The 18,003-nt window shown below is 43.6% G+C and overlaps 1 protein-coding gene across 4 annotated transcripts in view; it reads left to right on the top strand.

Moving 5' to 3' along the window:
* The window catches only part of PLA2G4A (phospholipase A2 group IVA), a 79,100-nt gene that overhangs the window by 6,352 nt on the left and 54,745 nt on the right, over nt 1–18,003 (top strand). The window contains exons 1-3 of one of the 4 annotated variants that reach the window (XM_026043734.1): nt 4,115–4,214; nt 6,071–6,143; nt 6,478–6,636. The gene's annotated coding sequence lies outside the window, so the exon portion shown is untranslated. Of the gene's footprint in view, nt 1–4,114; nt 4,215–6,070; nt 6,144–6,477; nt 6,637–13,253; nt 13,314–13,432; nt 13,457–18,003 lie in introns of those variants that run through there. The other 3 variants (XM_026043736.1, XM_026043735.1, XM_026043738.1) reach the window with 3 other exon arrangements.

Here is an 18,003-nt window from a genome sequence, read left to right as displayed (position 1 = left end):
CTCCCAGAAATGTGTTTTGTTTTTCAGATTGAGTCTATTGGAGAATATTGTTTTATTCCTCGCGTGTAGACAAACTCAGTCTTGCCTGAGTAGTTCCTGAAAAACAAGCCTGAAGTGAGATCAGCAGGACAAACTTTTTCCAAGGAGTGTAGACAGGTGCAGCATGAAACATAACATTATGTTAAACGTGTATTATCCTCATCTCACCTACAGTTTGCAAGTTGACCTTGCAAACTTTATTGTGGCTGCTGTCCCATTTTTCTTATGTGGCAAGACTTTTAATCGCCTTTTACAATTGAATTTAAAGGAAAAGAAGGTAACCATAAGCTGCCATTCAAGAGCTGGATTTCCATACACAAGTTCTTTGGATTTATTTTTTTATTTGAAATAATTGATCAGATCCTTGTTTTTAATATGTTTGTTTGTGGAATTTTCTTCCTATTTGTACCAAATCTGTTACAATGAAAAATATTTTGTGCTTACTTGCACGGAGGAAAACCAGTTTTCTTTACTGGTAATGAGCTACTTAAACTGTGCAGAATCTCTGTTTTTCCTTTATGTGGCTTCAGTGGGCTCTGTATTTTCCTACCTAGACATTTGATCAATTAACTATGAAAAATACACCATGTGATTTTACAACCCCCTTACATAAAGAAGTAGCAGCTGACATTTTACCTGCTTTTTGTCTTCTCACAAAACAGCTGTAACTCACGTAAGGGCAAATACTTGCTTTATGTCATTTGTAATAAGCAAAAGGTTATCTTTCCATGGAAAACCTCCGCACAAAATCTGCCTGTAAAGAAAAGATTTGCAAATAATACCTTCCTCATTGCATATACTGGAATTCTCTTTTAACTGCTTCCGGCTTAACTTTTAGTAAATTCTTTCCTCCAGTCTCACGCTCCGGTCGTGCGGTGGGGAGCTCGTCTTTTGTAATGCAGCTGAATACCAAGCTTTGTAATTTTCCATCCCTTGCTGGCTCCCTGACATTAAACCATAGGAAAAGGAGGAGAAACGGAACAAAAGCTTAGGCTTTCTTGCACAGAAAGCATCTCGTAAGATGATAAGTTTATTTAGTTTTTATCAATAGCTTGTTTGGTTTTCCCAAAGTGGACGTTATTTCTGGAAAGAAGAAGAATATCATGTTCTGCAGAAATATTTTTTGGATTACTTTATAGCAATGCAAGAAGGACTTTTTTCATCAACTAAGCCCTTTTTGGAAGGGTTCTCTATGGTTTTGGGAGATTTGTACTTTCATAAGCTGAACTGCCTTTAGTCATTAAAAATTCCACAGAACTGGCAAATACAATCCTCATATATAGACTGATAACAGATATAGAAGCTAAAACCAGGATGTGGTACAAAGGCTTCTTAGTTGTGTAAAAGAAACCCTAAAAACCCTAGTTTTTATTGTATAGGTGAATACAATAATTTGAAATTTTCCATTGCTTAACAAGAATAAAAGGAGGGGATGTGAGGAAGGAAGCAGCCCTTTAGGATAAACTCCATACAAGGAACATGGTGGGCTTTACTGAGTGAAAGACCGAATCTAATTCCACTGAAAACATTTCTCCACATCAGCTGTAAATAACCTTGGTATTCATGGAACACAGCATGGTCGGTGTTCAAAAAAATCAGATTGCACAAAATCAGCACTGTCTAAGTGCAGCTCGTGCTCTTCTGGGTGGAGGTATCTGCACAATGCGGTGAGAAGTTTTTTTGGCTATTTTCCTTAAAAGTTTTGATGCAGAACAGTAGTCCTGGGCACTAACAGTCTAGAAACCTCTAGTCTTGCTGGTGACTGTGAGGAGATGGTTCAGTGTAAACCCCTGTCCTTAAAGCAGGGCTTAACAGAAGTATTGGGATAGTGTTATGATCTTAAAGACACGAGTATAACTTCTAATCATGATTTTCCATTGTCTTTGTCAGGGATGAGTTTTTATTGATGGAGATTTATTTCCATGTGTCTGGCTGTGTGAGCCATCCTCAGCTTGTCCTACACTTTCCAAACACTGCTCTGTAAGCCTTGCAAATGGTTGCTGGGTCAGTGCTGTATTTGCTTGCTGTGACTGGCAAATTATTTTTAAAAAAACCCTCCTTTGGGGGCATAGTGTGGTCGAACAAACCTTGTGTGGAGTGTTAAGTGCTTTGAGAAGGAGAGAGTTGAAGTGTGGAGCTTCTTGTTGTAAAGCTTTGCTTGGAGCTCGCACAAGACACTGCCACCAAGGTGTGCCTGCGTTAAGGACTATATGTGGCTTAAGATGTTGCTAGGTCTTACTAAAACTGAGCCTAGCTCTTCCTAACTAAGAGGCCATAGGAGTCATCCAGTGTTAGACAAAAAAAATGTTCCATGACACACGTGTCACAGCAGCTCTTTGTGCTGGACAGGGGCCCATTCCTGCCCAAATTACAGGTGTAGCTTGTGCCAGGGTGGAGAAGTTCCTGGAGCACGTTGCTCCTTATGTCCATGTCCAGAATTCAGTCTGTTTTAATTTGGTGTTTTTGAATGGTTTGTCACTGTGCCTCATCTCCAACACACTCATGGTTGAAAAAAGTGAGATTAAGGAACAGAATCCTAATAAGGACTGGAATAATGTTGAATGAAGTGGCCTCTTCTCCCTCTGAGGGAGAAGGGCCCAGACATCAGATGAAAACTGTTTCACACACACCTTTGCTGAAAAGGGCTTTAGAAACTGCAGCAAAGGGATAACTTGCTGTAAGTATTAGTAGTTACTGATGCGAATTGAAGCCTTTTGGATAAATCTTGTGAGTTAAACTGCTCAGGTTGGAAGAAGATCCTACTGACATCATGTAGGGCTCGGCACAGAAAGTCAGGAGACCTGTTATTTTTCCAAGTTAAATTACATTCTTGTGAAGGAGACATTCACATCGTGTTGTGTCTTGCCAGACATATGACTTTAAGCAAAGCAAAGCAAAAAAAAAATTGTTCAAGTGCTTTTAGGCTTTTTCAGATGGCCATGGCAGCAAAAGCTGGCTAGCTTAAGTAGGCTTGAAACCCGGTCTCCCCGGGACATAGTGCAATTGTGATATTCATCAGGAAAGAAGGGCTCATTATTTGCTCTTGGAAGTTTTACCATTTCGTTCTTCTGAACTTATAATTAAGGAAAATGTCACACAATAAGACATTAAAAAAAAAAAAAAAGAGATAATTAAGGAGATCTCAACCCTGAAATTGCTGTACTAAATCAGTCCCCTCATCTCTAGTTTAGGATCTGCCAGGGAGAACGTTGGGCTTTGCCTTGCTGCTTGAATTATGTCTGCTGGTGATGCAGGACACAGTGAAGGCTGCTGCTGCTGCTGCGAGTGCCCTTTGCCTTTAAGAACGTGCATCTGTCCCGCTGTTTTCTTCATCTATCCCATATTGAGCACTAGAATGTTCCTGGATTTGTCCTCATCCTAACCCTCAAGGTAAATGGTCTAAAACCACTTGAGCCCCTTTTGGCTCGTGTCGCGGTCTTGCTCCGAGCGCTCAGTTTTGCTGGCTGCCTTTCCGGGCAGCCTCAGCTCCGACCCAAGGCCCCTTTGGGAAGCGGACACCGGCTATTCCTGCGAATCTGGATGTAGCAAATAATCCTTTGCAAACTTACCCTCTGCCAAGTCCTTTGGAAGAGGACCCCTGCTTATGTGAGTAAAGTACACAGTCCTTCCGAGGTGCTGTAACGTGGCCCTTGGCTATTTGTAGGGCTTAAGGGCCTTGCAGAGGGAAGGAAAGAAGGGGAACTTGTACGTGTGGAACATGGGCCTGTTCCCCTTGGCTAAGAGCGGCTAGCCACGTTACCCAAGGCGCTGTGTCCCTTGCTCTTTAGTGCTAATAAATGCAAATAACATAAAGCCAGTATTGTGGGAAGTCACACAGGAGTGTCACATGGTGAGCAATACTGAATGGGAGGGAAAAATCAACCAAAAATGCAAAGCAGTGGGAATTACTAGGTCATCGGGTAACGTCCCCGTTGTGTTTGCAGGCATCTGCCGTGCATCTCGTGTTACCGTGTCGTTGATTTGCTACCAACGCCCAAACAAGTCCATGCAGCTCTGTGGAGATGCACCCCGTAACGCCCGGGGTCTTACCCTGGCCATGGCATATTCCAGAGATTGCTGCTACCTGGATGGTGCCCTCAACACGAGCCAGAGTCAAATTAATATAAAATGAAGAGCTAATGTGCACCGTTAATGTCTCAACAGCTAAAAACGTGGTGAGCAGCAGTAAAACAAGCCTGCATAGGCAGAAGTCATTTTAGATTGAATCCCAAAGGTTTCTCTTGCTGAAACTGTTTCGAGCTTGTCAGCTGAGTAAGGCTTACCTAACCACGCAGGTAGGGAGCCAGTTCCTGAGCAAAGTCTGTGCCTTGGGGCTTGCAGCTGTCATAAGCAGTGCTGATTTGGATAGATGTGTTTCATTTCATGCTCTCAGCCTGTTTGGATTTCACCCAGCTGAAAATCTCCCCCTCCTAGGCTTCTCTGATTCCATCTTAATTAGGAGGCTAATTTTAATCTTCCTTTTCCTAAGCAATTCCTGTTTGCTCAGTTGCTTAACAAGAGTATCTCTGAGCTGTTAACTCACTGTGGGCTCAAAACACTTTTTCACCCGGAATAGCTGAAGTCTCTGCCTTAGGGTGACACTTTTCCTCCCACTTTGAGTTTCTCATTTCTTTCCAACTCCTCTTTTTTTGTGTGCCTGTCCCTCAGCTCATGTTGACTGGGCCTCTACTGGCCCAGGGCACAGGAGAGTCAATAAATCACGGCCAGCAATGTACGCACAGGTCCTCTTATGTCTCCTTCCTCAGGTTGACCCCAATATTTTTCCTTGCTGGACTTTTATTAGCTCAACTAAATAAATCAACACAAAGCATCATAAAGTGTATCTAAACACAGCAAATTGGAAGTAGTCATAAGGAAAACTCACACAAAGACACAAAAGCAAACAAATTAACATTTTTGGAAGAGGACTTAAAACTGGATTGCCCTCGGGGGAGGCACCAAAGCGCCTGCTGCCCCAAGAGCATTGTTTCCGTTCAGCTTCTCCAGGAATATTGTCCTAAATTGTGCTGGCTGTAAAAATGCAGGGGGCTTCATTTGGGTCTTCCTCGATCTTCCTCTTCCTCTGGCCTGGTGGTGTGGGCTCGGAAGGGTATGGTCATCCTGTACCGTCTTGCACCAATATTTTGAGAGGTGTCGTGAATTATCTGAAGATATTTAGTTACCCTGAGAGAGAAATGCCAATTGAAAAATGCTAAGGAGCAAAAAAGCTTAAATTCAAATTCCAGGTGATTATTGGTAGCACCATTGTATTGTCATTAAATAAAGTATTTGAGTCAAAGGACAAGTGCAGTCTAGTAACAAATACAAGAATCTGACACTCCTTTACTGAGTCAGATAAATTATCTAATTTAATTAACTAACCATGACTTTGGATTTTTACTGATATCCTTAGCTCTAAAGATTCACAGATTTCTGCAATGGCAACAAAAATTGGAGTTAATACAAGTGAGATCCTACTGGGAAAGCTTCAGAAATAGTTAAGCCTGGAGAAAAATTCAGTGGGAGTGTGTATATATATATATATTTTAAGTTATTAAAACAAAACTAAGAAGATTATAATTTATGTATTATGTTACAGATTTTTGTTTGATATTTCTGCTGCTGTTCCAGCTTATGACCATTCGTTTTAAAGTAAAGATCCATCTACACGTTCTGATCTTAGACATTTGTATTCTCTATATAGAAAGATATATATTTCTTTATATAGATGTGTATACCTGCACGTATACATCACTTAAGGAGATGTGTGGTCTTAAGAGAAAAAAACATTACTACTTTCTATATTGATAGCATTAGAACATAGGGACCATATGCATGTTCTCAAATCTGGAACTAATCTTAAAGCTTTCATCATTTGTGATCATTAATATCACATGTAAGCATCATATTTATTCTAGAAGAATATGGAAAATAATAGGATTTAAGGCGCATATTTAAAACTATATGTAATAAGTGAATATTTTTTTCATGGTTCTAGTTTGTCATAAATTTCCATGTTTGTGTTTTTTAGGTAAGACTGTTAGGCCTTATTGAAGAGGTTTCCCTTCTAGAACTGGAAGGAAGAGGAGGCCTTCACAGTTAAGGTACTAGAATATGTTTCAGGAATATGAATGTGGTTCTTGGTTTTGTCATAACCTTCCTGTGTAAGCTGGTGAGAATTGTTCGGTCTCCTGTGCTAAATTCCTGAGTGGAAAAGTAGAAGGATAGGCCTTTATTGTCTCTCTTGTGTTGTCTGTGGGGCAAGGACACTGCCAGTTTCTACAGAATGTAACATTGCTGCACTGCAGTGTCCTTGGGAAACTCTGCTGATACAAACTGTAGTTATCTTAGTAGAAAGAAGGGTTTAGATTGCGAAGACTAAACATTAGGTGTGATTTATCTGTGTTAAATTTGCTCTTTTAAATGTTTTCATTTAAGTCAAAATTTTAGATGCCTGCAGAGCCTGCTGAGAGGGCATCTGCTCTCTCACGTGAGCTGTGTGCTTGGAGAAAAGGCTTTGCTGAACTAGTCCACATTTCCAGCGTTAGATGGACATGGTGTCTGACAGGGCGCTTTTGGTATCCTGACCTTGCCCAGGTATGTAGATGATTTCAGCCTCACCTTTCCGCCCTCTATAGGGCCTGGTTTTCTATAGGAGCACTAGGTGGCACACAAGCCCAGGCCTGAGCACCTCCCGGGGCTCTCCGGTGGCCACCATCACCTGGAGCCTCCACATTGCACCCTGGGCCTCTTGTCCCGTAGTTCTGCTTGCCACAAATCACACAATTGGTCCTAAGCCCAAGGGAGGCTGAAGCTCTTCCAGCTCTGGACTGTGCTGTGTGTGTGTGTAGCTGCCAGCTCTGGATGTATTGTGGTGACTTCCTACAAGCATGTTTAACTGCCTTTTTATTATAGATATTATTTTTTTCAGATTTTGAAAGGAGTAATCACTTGGGAGAGGCCACACGGTCTCCATGTGCAAGTTAAACAATCATTCTTATTTTTTCCTACTGTGCGAGGTAGACGGAGATCCCAGGTAGCTGCCCCTCTTTCAGAAAACACCTGGTGCAGCACCAAAATCTGTTCCTCCCACCTTTTAATGGATGTAGCCTGCAAAATATGGAGATGTGGTGGCCTGGGGGGTTGCTTGGTGCTCGATGCCCCTTGCTAGGAAGAGGGGAGATGTCTGTAGCCATCTGGGCTATGCAGGTGAGCTCCTGATGAGGAAGGATGACAGTGGGGGACACAGCCACGGTGCTGGAAGCTGTTGCTGTTACGGGTGGTGAGCTCTCTTCCTTTTGCACCTTCATGTGGTGTTAGTGGTTTTGAGGTAAACTATAAAAGAGATGGATGTCTGTTTCTACCAAGTAGGTCTTCCAGCCCTAAAGCTTGGGGTTTTTCCTTTTTTTTTTTTTTTTTTTTTTCCTTGGCTGAGACGTGTGTGTATTTGTTTTACACTGCTTTGTGCTGGGAACGGAGGTGCCAAGTGCAGATGCTCCGCTAGGAGAGCGAAGGATGAGGGCTGAGAACCTGCTTGGGGCAGGGCAGGGTTTGCCCTGGGCCAGCGCAGATGCACCTATGTAGGTACAGAGGGTGTCTGTGTGTGTGGGGCACATCTAGCCAGAGATGCATTTGCTGCTAAAAAGATTACACAAGAAACCTGTGCAAAGAGCTACTTGCTGTGTTTGTACCTCTAATATCCACTTCCTAAGAAATCCTAATACATAATTTCTGGAAGGACTGGCTCTGGATAAAATATCTTTAATAATGTTTGGAGCGTGCAGTCATCTGAATTTAAATATATATTATTACAAGCTAGTAAAGCTCGTGCTTCACATGGAGGCAGAGGCCTTGTGTGGCACTGATGCGTCCGGAGTGTCCCCATGTTACTGAAGTCCTATTTTTCCCAGGGGCTTTTTGCACTTGTTCAGGAAAGAGGTAGAATTAATGATGTCAGCTTGATGTCGTGGTCCTCCTTGTGGGTTCCTCCCACACCTTCATCCAATCGCTTCAGCCTGCAGATGAGAAAAGGGCACAGCTATTGCTCTAATTTGGGAAGGAAGTTCGATCCGAGGTGCGTGTGAGCTGGAAAGCATAATATAAGTCATTACATAACTCCAGGAAAACATCTAGGGGGAACTGTTCTGGCATCGTTAAAGCTGGCACCAAAGGAAAGCAGAGCACTTCGCTAGAACAAACAATTCCCTATTAAGAGACGGTGCAAACGCCACGGTGGCCTCCTTGAGATGCCTTTAATTGTACAGAGCTTTTACCACACTACTAAATTTACCAGCTACTCATGAGGAAAGGAGCAGTTAGGCTTTTCTACCTAATCTTTCCTTGCTAATGGCAGTCTGTGTCTGCTGCGAGACTAAGCATTTTTTTTCTGGCTCATTCTACCCATCTGGCAGATAAATAAATTGTGCTTTGTGTATATACATCTTAAAAAGCTGCTCGTAGCAGCTCTTCCTAGTGTGGAATTAGGGTGCTGTGTGGGGAGGAAGAGTTTAATTCTTGCTACTCAAGATATTCCTAAGTTTCAGCAAGGCTCTTGGTAAGGAGGGGTTCCCTTTGGCAAGAAGCATTTTCTGAGAAGCAAGGACCCTTAACCTGGACTTATATAAACAGGATTTATAAATAACGTGTGCTGAGTTTTAACTGTAGCAGTGGGGAGCATCCAAGATGTTAGAGTTACTGCTGTGTCTGTAAAAGCAGTTAAACCTCTGTTAGTTTTATGCTGAAGAATAAAAGCTTCAGAAATTATTTAGGGGAAGAGGGTCTAGATCCAAAATATATTTACAAGGTTGGAAAAGTGATTAAAACTTCCTTGAATTTCATCTTTGGTTTAAGTTTTAGATTAGAATGTTGTTTTAGATCCAGAAATAACAATCAGCATGTGACTGTAAAAAGTGTTCTCCCCAATTTGCAGTAGTCCTTTGTGGGACGGTTTTACATAATGAGTGGGTGAAGAGAGAAGAGAGCAGGTCATAAAACAAAGTTTCAGTAAAATAGGGTCAATGGAATAGAAATGAAATCCTGGAGTCTCAATCACTAAACTGCCTGAAATTCTTTTGCAGACCAGGAACGGGCTGAGGAAGAGTAAATCCAAGGCACTCGGCAAAAGTGATTTGCTTACAACAGTAAATACCTGAGCAGTTGTTATTATTTTGTGATCATTTTTGAACTAAATCAGCATAATCCTCTGATGAATCCTAATTAGCAGTGGTATCTCCATGCAGGAATATTGTGTTCTTGGCACAATGTATCAGTGTAAAACGGCACTTTTGTAGAAGTTCAGAAATATTTCATTGCCTTTTCCTTCTGCTACTGGTTTTAAACTCCCTATCAGTGAAGTGCTTTGAAGTCTGTATGTGGGGAAGCTTGAAATGCCATGAAACTGCAGGAGCTGGGAGGACAAGAACATGTATGAAGAAGCAGGTAGTAGCAAAGAGAACCTGGACCCAAATACACAAAGTGAAATTCAGGATGGGAATTGCAGAAATGTGTAGCTCAAAGGAAAATCATCTCAAGAAACAGGGAAATAAGGAATTATGCTGATAAACATATAACAATTCACAGGAGGCTTGTCACCCAACCCTGTAGCAACCCCAACTGCTTTTGAGGTCGCATCTGCCACATATCAAAGCAGGACGTGCTATTTTCAGTGCAGTTACACCGAGGCCGAGGCATTCCCTTCAGAGCAGGAGAGCTGGAAGAAGTGCAGAGGAGACCTGGAAGTGAGAAGATAAGTGGCTGCAAGGCTGGGTTCTGAGAGGAGCTTCAAAGATGGAAATATGCTGCATAACTTGGCTGAATGACAGCTCGCTGGGCAGCTAATTGCCCGCAGCCATGGGAAGGGCACGTGTGAGAAGACGGAGGAAGAGTTTCAGGTGCTTCCAAATATAGCAGGCAAGTTAAGGGAGGAAAAATGTTGCCTGGATAGAAGGAAGAGGATCCTGCAGCAGTGATGTCTCCCAGGCCACCAAGGGAGAAGTGCTGGAAAGAGTCACATGAGTGTGTTGGACACAAGGAATGGGCAGGAGGCACCCAGGGAGAGGAGAAGCAGGCACAGACGGGAGGCAGAGGATGGGGAGGAAGAGCAGCGTCCGGCTCGTCCTGTGGCACCAACTCACCCAGGAGCCATTTCAGAAACTGCAATATTCCAGATCTTCTGGAATGGTCTGCAATATTCCAGGTCTGCTTCTTGAGGATGTGTTACCTTCCCAATAGGCCCAGGGGAAAGAAAGCCCAAGATTTGAGAACAGAATTGATGGAGTGTGAATGGGAAAGGCTTACGGTTTGTTTTGGTGACCTTTACCATTGCTAGTATTGTAATAAATTCTGAGGAAATATACCTAGGAAATTGGTTGTTTGAAACAATTAATGGCCGGAGTGAGCAGTTTAGAGCCTTGAGGCAAAGCATAAGCCAAAGACGTAGCAAACTAATCATTAACCATAGAAATGATTTGTTTTCAACAGTATTATAAGAAAAGCAGTGTTTTAATGTCATGTCTGAGAATTATTACTGAGGCTTTAGAAATTTCTCCTGCTGAGGCTTAAATGTGTGTGTTTCGCGTGGCTTACACATACAGAGGAGAGAGAAGTTTCATCTCAAAACTTGAGTGGGACGTGTGAACAGAAAAATTGCATCCCCTGGGGGCAATGCAAGATCCTGTAGTGGTTTTAATGAATGTAGAAGGTGGCCACGTATGACCCGTTTCAGACCAGCCTTGAAGTGTACGATTCAAATAAAACGCACACCGAAATTTCTTTGACGTCAATGGGACTTGGAGAGGCCTTAAGTGATGCCTTAATTTCCAGCTGCTTGGTTCCATTTTGTTCTCTTTCTTTACTGATGCTAAGAAATTGCATTCTCGATTCTCTCGTTATCATAACGAAGTCCTCACTGGGATCTGCGTGACAGTAGAAATATATTCTAGGTGCTGGTTTTCTCACAGGCTTCATTCATGTGGCTCCTTCTCCAAATATTCTGACACAAGATGATACCCTCCTGCTTTGTCCTGTTTGTCCCTCATGCCAGTGCCCCATTATTAATAGTTATTAATAAAAGGGGTTCTGTTCTGTTTTGATAACAAAAATATTGTCTATGTGTCCATCTCTGATTATTTTTTCTTTAACTGTTTTACTTGGCAACACTGCAGGGAGAAGTCCTGTTGTGCTGATGGTAAATCCGGAGCTGTCTCCCTCAAGGGAATTTAATTGGGGGATTTCTGAGCTTAAAAAAAAAAGTGTCTTCACTGAAGACTAAGCTGCTACACTCATTTAGTTGTTAATAAAAGGGATTCTGATCTGTAACAATAACAATGATGAAGAAAATCTACTAAATCTACTAAAGAAAATGCATTTCATTTGAGAAGCCTGTGTCAATTCTCTTAGGTGAGGATATGCTAAGGGACAAGAAGGAGTCGGTGTGAAGCTGGAGGGTGTTTCGGGAATTGCACCATGACCCTCTGCTGTGTCCTCGGGCTCCCTTTCCTGACCGGAGCCTTGCAGCGTGCTCTCTTCCAGGCAGCAGATCTGTTTTTCTGGTCTTCCGGAATCTGATGGTCCAGTTTGCCCTGGGGAGGCTCTCAGCTGGAGAGAAGGGCTATGGAGCCGCAAGCTCCTGCCATCCCGGGGGACACGGGGACATCTCCTGGGGTGGGAAAAGCCGAGCGGCTGCCGCATTAGGCGAGTTGGAAGCCGGGCCCCGCTGCCCCTGTTTTTGCTTTCATAGCGATTTCATGACTGAGAAGTGACAGCAACTCAAAAATTTAGTTGTCAAATACTGGGAGTCCTGAGGTTTACCTATTTCTTGAGTGCTATTATCCGTTTATAACCTAAGGAGAGGATTTCATCGTTGTTTCTCGAGCCTGTAGCTGTTTCTCATATCTCTATGATCTCATTTTCTAGGAGATATGATTAAGAAGACATATATTTTGATATCAGCTATGATATCTTCTATCTCTTTTTTAATCTCTTTATGAGTGCAAACAGTGGAGATCACTGAGTGACTTGTCTAAATTCCAGATGGTCTATTCATTACAGTACAAAACAAACCACAGTTGTCTCTTGCAACAGAAAAAATCCGTCATTTCCATGTGTGTTCTGGAATGATTTGAGCTTACTTCTTCCCAAGCTTCAAACACTAGGTTGAGAGGTTGTCCAACAACAGACTGTTATTATTAGCAGATTATTAATTGGATACTTTATTCCAGGTAATATTTGTACTTGGGTGTTCAGCGCTTCTAGAAGTGTTTTAAATGTTCAAATTCTGACTCATTGCACTAAGTAGTCTTCCCTTCCTTGCAGCAGGTAAAGGACAAAGGGTCTAACAGCTGCTATTGGTAGAAAAAATTTCTATCTGACTTGCTTTTACAGAGTATTTCTTTGTTGTTAAGGAATGTTTTCATGTGCTTTCCTCTTGCTATAATAATATAGTAGCTTTAGGACACTGGGGAATAAAGCTTCCTGACAATCAAAGACTCCTTAATGGAATCGAGAGACTTTACTGAAATATGTGAACGTATCAAAAAAAAAAAAAAAAAAAGTGCACCAAGGGGGGTACAGCTGAAAAGTGGTGTTCTTCTGACCACGAATTTTCATTTTTAGCTGTGTGAGCTGATAGTTTCAGTGCAGATTAAAGAGTATTCATCTGAGTGAGATGGATATTTATGGAATATTTTAAATATTTAATTGAAACAGCACAAAAAAGACTTAAAGATATTTTGAAAGTAAAATTAATATCAAAATGAAGCTTTTTAGATTTGCATATAGTTGAATATAATGAAAATACTTCCTTAAATAATACTGTGAGGATCTTTTCAGACATTATAACTGCAAAGACATTATAACAGCAAAGACGTTGTAACAGGCATTATAACATTGCAAACCTTTAGGAGAGGAAATGCGCAAGTTACTCTTTAACTCTTTGAAGAACCTGAACAAAGCTTGCAGAAAACCAATAGAAAACCAATGACCCGTGGTGTAAATATATATAGTGTGTCAAAGGAATTAATATAATGGAGTTCAAAAGGGCAAGCAAGGTTGTCCAAATACTACATTCAACTTTTTATTAGAAATATTTTATTTCCTGAAAAGCGTCTCTCAAATACAGACTTTGCTCTTGCCCTCAAAATATTGCAGGTTCTTTCCAGTTTCCTTGTGCTACTCTGTGAATTCTTCACGGAAAACATCCTACCTTTCCCTGAACCCTTGGCTTTCTCCGGGAGTATAAAAATCAAGACTGGCAAGTGTTCGAGCTGCTCCCTGCTGTGAGTATCAGAAACATAAATCTAAAACTCTTTCCCTTTCTGACATCCTACAAAGTTTTTCCATGCGTCTCTTCAGACCTGAAACACTTGCAAAAACAGAATGAGCGGCGAGTCCTGCAGATAATACTGGCATGAGTAACAGGGTAAGAGCATTTACTTTATTTGGACACCTTCCATGAGGAAAGGTTTGTCAGAGGAAAACTCTGTCGTCTTTCAGACTATGACAGTAAAGGCTGGGACATGATGAAGTCCATGAATGTCAGATATTCATTTTCTTGTTATTTCTGTGACAAACAGAGTCCCGTCCTGGTGTGCTGTTCTGTGCTTCTCCCTGCCAAGCTCCCGGTATTTTCTTTGGAGTATTTGGAACCTCTATACTGGTTAATAGGGGGTCAATATGATTATTCTGTGCAGCTGTAACAATGGTACCTATCTGCAGATACAGAGCCAAATTAGGCTTCCCTGTTTGCTAAGGAGAGCTGGTCACTGCTGTGGCTGGTCAGGAGTGAGCAGAAGGCAAGTAAGAATTTAAAAATAGTTAGGTGGGGAATAGAAAACAAGCCAGCTCGTTGCTGCTGTCTGACCTGTGTTTTGAATGATGCAAGCAGTTCTGCTCCCCGCTCTTGCACAGAATTTAGAAGACAGCAAATATAAATGAAAGGGCAGTGACTTATGCACCCCAGGAAAAAAAAAATACAGAAACTGGGACTTCTCAACTTGGAAAAGAGATGACTGACAGAAATCTATAAACAATCAGCGATGTGGAATTGCGTACAGGAAATTACTCGCTGTTACTTACTTATAACAAAAAAATTCAGAAAATGACCCAACTTGTAGACGACCAAGCAAATAAAAAGAAGCAATTTTTATAGAAAACTCGTCTGCGGAGCCTCTAGCCAGGAAGGTGCAGAGACAGAGGGTGGTCTTTAAGGAAGATGAAACAAAGAGGATAGAAGCCTTGTGCAAAGGCAGATATTTAAACATTATGGTCCTGGTGCAAGCTGGGGGAGGCACAAGGGGGAGAAAGTTCCTAAGCTACATTACTGATGGATAAAGAAGCATTTTATACCTTTCTGCTGCTTATACAATTCCCTAAGTATCGCCTGCTGGATTATAGGGTACTCCAGGGCATAATTTAATCTTATATTCAGCCTCTTGTTCATCTCCTTGAAAATGAATGCTGTTAAGTGGTCTCAATTAAATAAAGTGATGTTCAGTAAGATCTGCCTTGTTATATAATTAATCTAATTTGTTGAGAAATGACACCATTTTCCTGTCGAGCATGTGGCAAAGAAGCTGGTAATACCACCTGTGAGTTTTACATAGCATAAAACTACCTTGAAATGTTGTCTGTTGTGGCATTGCACAGGCTTGTGCTTACTGCAGGTTTGACATGTGAGGGCCCTACAGCCAGGGAAAGCGGCAGTTTGTGTAGCTCCCTTTTTGATAGAGAGGATAACGCTGGTTTGTTAGAAAGTCAGAAAATGCAGCCTGACAGCTGAGTGTCTTGGAAACTGAGGGTCTCTGCTGATCATCCAATGCTCCTGGGAGGTTTTAGCAGCTAAAAAGAATGTTGTGGAGAACAAAGGAAGATCTAATTTTCGGGTTTTGTTTTGTTTTTGGTCTATTTTACTCTTTCAAGTTGCATGGCAAACACAAAATTCTGAACAGAAAAATGAAGTAGTGACCTGGAGCCCTCTGGAGAAGGTCTGGAGAAGCCCTCTGGTTTTCAGGTCCCGAGCAACCCGGTCCGACCCTGGCGCTGTCCCCATTTTGTGTGGGAGATTGGAATAGAGACCTCCTGATGTCCTGAGTTTTCCAAGTTTCTCTGTGATCTGTAGCCTCGGCTGTCGTAGATATAATAGCAGCCAATTACAGGGACAAGCTTCTCCCTTAATGTGGAGGTTGGAGCCGGAATGGGGCTCTCCGGAGGTATTTCAGGACCACAGCACTGGGTCTAAAACCAGCTGTTATTTTCACCCTTGATGTTTGTTGTTTCCATAACTGCCATGGGTGACTTGGCCAGCAGCCCAGAAAACCACCAAGTAGGTGGAAGGAGGGAGAGAAAGAAGGGGTCTTGCTGGGGAACAGGGCACCTGAGCAGCATTCGTTTTGAATGCTGTTTTGCTTCATTCTCAGTGGCAAATTCACTAGAAAAAAGTGTTTTGTAAAGGATGAAGGGAAACATTTACCTCTGGGTGTGGGGGAGGAACTGCAGAGGGAAACGAGCTTAGGGGAAATTTCGGTTTTCCACCGTAGCCATTTGTCTGATTAATTATCTCAGAGGAGTGAGATGTAAACTAAGATTGCATTTATTTTGCTGAATGCCAGTGATAAGAGGCATTTTGATAGGGGCTGCTAGCTGAGAACCCAGCTTTAGCCAGGGACCCAGCTAGACTACTTTAGGTTATGCAATAAGAAATGGCTGTTTTTCGCTGGAAGCAGTCTTAAAAACAAAAGATTTATTTATTTATTGCCTCTGTGATGCACGATACACTGGACTAAATTATTTTCACCATGGAAAGAGATGTATTTTAGCTTGGCGTTAGCAGGTCCCTCAGGTTATTCTCTGCATGAAGGCCTCGGATACGTGGAGTTCAATCAGTCCTCAACTGTCTTAAACCTAATCAAAAAGTGATTCCCTTCATATATTTTACAAAGTGCTTGTCCTTAAAAACATCTGAGAGAATTTTGGGGGATTGTGTTATGCGTTTGACACAATACGGTAATCTGTTTGCTTAGCAGATTGTTTGGATTTTCTTTGTTGAGTCTTGATAGGCACAGTCTGGCTTTCCTAGCTGCGGTTTTGCCTGAAGTTTTTGTCTAGGCTTTGAAGCTTTGCAACAGGCACTTAAACGGCCTCTGTAATTTGTTGTCCCTTCCCTTCCAGTGGGGCCTTTGTCTGCTTCCTCCTGACAAGGCCATTTCCACACCCTCTCATTGCCTCGCTGAAGCAGCAGCTCCTTTCCACTGTGTGACACAGGCTGACACAGAAGCCAAGGAAACAACCCCATACGTGAAGACATACTTAAATAAGAAAGTGAAGGGAGTTTTTTTTTTAATTTAGGTCACTTAAAGGGGGGGTGACAAGGCATCCCGCAGAGCATTTCCCTGCCAAGAGCCGTGAGTTGATGGGATGTTTAGGCAGTAGCTCATGCAGAAGTCCTGAGGATGTGAAGACCTGGGTAATGACACCGTGGTGGTTTGGCTGCATTTTTCTGGTCCGCGTTCCCTCAAATAGGCGAGATGGAGACGTGGAGGACGAGGCTGTCCACATCAAATGAGGGTTTTCTGAGTTGGTGGGCCTAGGTTTGCTTTCTAAACATAAACTTGCCCTTCTTTGTGACAGCACATAGAGGACAGCACTTTCCTACCATAAGGCCCTTTTTTCCCCACGAGACAAAGTACCGGGTTAACATAATGGCTGGGCTTGCTCAGCCCTTGCAGTCATCACATCGTCATCCTGGTGGGAGAAAACGAGCTCCCGACTTGTTGCATTGCTCCGGGAAGAGCCTTGCGCTGCTCTGACAGTGACTGCGGTTTACTGCGGGTTCAGGAATCTCGCTAGCTCTGTGAATGCCGCTTACCTGTCGCTTGAGGAAGGCTGCACTTTTGACACATTTGAGACATTTTATCCTTTGTCTTTGCTTTTTTTGTATTATTTTTCTAAGAAACATGTGCCTATTTTGATGCTACATATGTGCAGAGCCCCAGCAAACTCCAGTAAGCTCCATGTTAAAGACTTACAGTTGGTTATTTGGAGAGAACCTGCCTTCACGTGAGAGAGAGCAGCATCGCTCCTAGCTACTGGTGCCTGGAGAGGAAGGGGCTTTTTGAGATATTAGAGCTATTTGTATTATAGGTATAGATATTTGAAATATATATATTTGAGATGTTAAAGCTAGTTACATGAGAGAGCAGCAGAAGCTCCAGCCTGCTGCATCACTTGATGCTGGAGTCCACAAACCCATGAGGGAAATACATATATTATCTATGATCATGGCGCTGCAAACTGTACTTTAATTTTCAGTCTTTAAAAACCGTTTCACGAGGACCCTCCGCGGCCGCTCCGGCGCCTCGCTGCCGTCGCGCGAGCGGCTCCTCCCTTCGTGCTCCGCTCGGGCCTCCTTAAGAGCCGGCGGCCGCGCCGAGGGCGGCGCCTCCCCGCCGAGCAGCGCCGAGCGCGGCCCTGCGTGCGCCGGAGCCGGAGCCGCGAGGAGCGCCGCCGTAAGAGCCCTCTCCTTCCTACCCGCGACGCCGCGCGGCCGTTACCGCCCCCGCGACCGTTACAGCCCGCCCGGCGCGGTTGTTGCCCCCCGCGCGACCGTTACAACCCGCGCGGCGCGACCGTTACAGCCCCGCGCGACCGTTACAACCCGCGCGGCGCGACCGTTACAGCCCCGCGCGACCGTTACAACCCGCGCGGCGCGACCGTTACCGCCCCGCACGACCGTTACAGCCCGCGCGGCGCGGCCGTTACCCCCCGCGCGCGCGCTGGCGGCGGCGGCTGCGCACGTGAGGCGGCCCGCGGGGTGTCCGCGGGCTGTCCGCGGGCTGCGAGGCCGCCGTGCAGCCGCGAGCCGCCCGCGGTGCCGTCGGCGGGCGGCGCCGTCATTTCCGTGGCGCCCGCGCGGGGTGCCCGCTGAGGCAATCCATCTTGAGCGTTACGGGGAAGCGGGGCGGTGCGCGT

Source organism: Nothoprocta perdicaria, unplaced genomic scaffold (assembly GCF_003342845.1).
Source record: "Nothoprocta perdicaria isolate Ctin4 unplaced genomic scaffold, notPer1 scaffold_338, whole genome shotgun sequence".
In the NCBI taxonomy this organism is placed as follows: domain Eukaryota; kingdom Metazoa; phylum Chordata; class Aves; order Tinamiformes; family Tinamidae; genus Nothoprocta; species Nothoprocta perdicaria.
The sequence above is the reverse complement of the archived record's forward strand: the minus strand, read 5'-3'. Positions and strand labels throughout refer to the sequence as shown.